Source organism: Oratosquilla oratoria, chromosome 25 (assembly GCF_046742065.1).
Source record: "Oratosquilla oratoria isolate Oo_2021 chromosome 25, ASM4674206v1, whole genome shotgun sequence".
NCBI lineage: Eukaryota > Metazoa > Arthropoda > Malacostraca > Stomatopoda > Squillidae > Oratosquilla > Oratosquilla oratoria.
The window spans coordinates 41637568-41639242 of NC_134801.1; positions in this window are offsets into that span (position 1 = coordinate 41637568).

The window sequence follows — 1675 nt, forward strand, 5'->3', positions numbered from 1 at the left end:
CAAACACTCCTCCAGTCATCTGGCACTTTCCCCTCCTTTAGGTACACATTAAACAACCTCACTAGCCAATCCACTATAACTGTTCCATCCTTCGTCAATATTGCACCCCCAGCAATTAATCTAATTCCCATGGTGAGAAGGATTTTGGAAGATCAACAGTGAGGTGGCTCAGCCATGCAGCTTTTCCGGTACCTTTTCCCAGTCCCAACAATATCAACACATAATAGGCCTGACCATATATTCAAACTGTCCCAGATGTAACCACCACGCAGAAGACACGAGCATATTATACTATCATGCTCCACACTTTCAATCCCTAGACAAAAACACATCTTCCCTGGTTGGCTTATAGACCCAAGATGAGGCTGTTTACCTTAGAGCTGCGGGTCTTCTGCAAGAAAGACCAAAGACCAAGGACAAGGAGTTGATTAATACCCAGAAGTAGGCGGTTAAGGAGAAAAATAACTCACTCTTCCACGCAGTGGGCAGCGGTAAGGACATGCTTGTTTGTAATTATGCTTCCGCCACAGAAAGCTGCATTCTCCTTCTTCATTCCAGATTTCAAGTGGATGGTTACCTGGGGGAGAGGGAGGGAGGGGAGGTCATTCTGGGCCAACCATATTAGCGTGGCAGTGATGGAAGAAATGTTAGGAATAACAATAATTCTTGCGTGTGCCAAAATAAGCCAAATCTTTGATACAAAATTTTCTCGTGTGCTAACGAAGTAAAAGAAGTAAAAATATAGGCCTACATACGAACATGGGCCCCCTCCCTTCACCTCCTAAACCCCCAATCAACTGCCCCAGCGCAGTATGCGGTTATGAATGGTCATACCAAAGAAGTTGGTTAATTGGTTTTATATATATATATATATATATATATATATATATATATATATATATATATATATATATATATATATATACTGTATATATATATTATATATTATATATATATATATACTGTATATATATATATATATATATATATATATATATACATATATATATATGCAATGAAAACACTAGGAGCGTGTGTTCACAAATGCGTAAGTAACCACTAGGAAAAGTAAACTAACGAAGCAGAGCGCTTTCGTATAATTACATCTTCAGTGCAGATACAAAGAAGGAATTTTAAAATGAAGAAACAAGGTACAGAATATATGACTTAGTGAAGAGGGCATTCGGAGAGGTAGTGGAAGAAGTACACTTGACCGACGTTTGAACCGTCCTGGTAACCAACAAGTATGGGACAACTGCTCATAATTTATATTATAATTTAAATAATTTTGAAATTTCATGAGAAATATAAATATCTAATTTGTACTAACCTTGATGAAGATTAACATTTATCCCCTTACTAGATTTTATCAAACTGCATTCAATTAAATTTCTTTCTGTTATGTTGTTGTTGTATGTGATGACTTTAGCGTTATCCCAGTCAACTGGGTGATTAAAATGGTTCATGTGGTTGAATATACCGCTAGATTGGTTTCCCTCTCTAACGTGTTTCTTGTGTTGATTAATCTGTGTTTTAGTGTTTTAAGTCTAACCCACATAAAACTGATTACATGACTTACAAGGTATTTTGTACACTCACCCTTTATCACTATTGACAGAATTATTTAAGAGCAATTGTCTTACAGTGTTCTTATTGTTAAAAACTACATTAATGT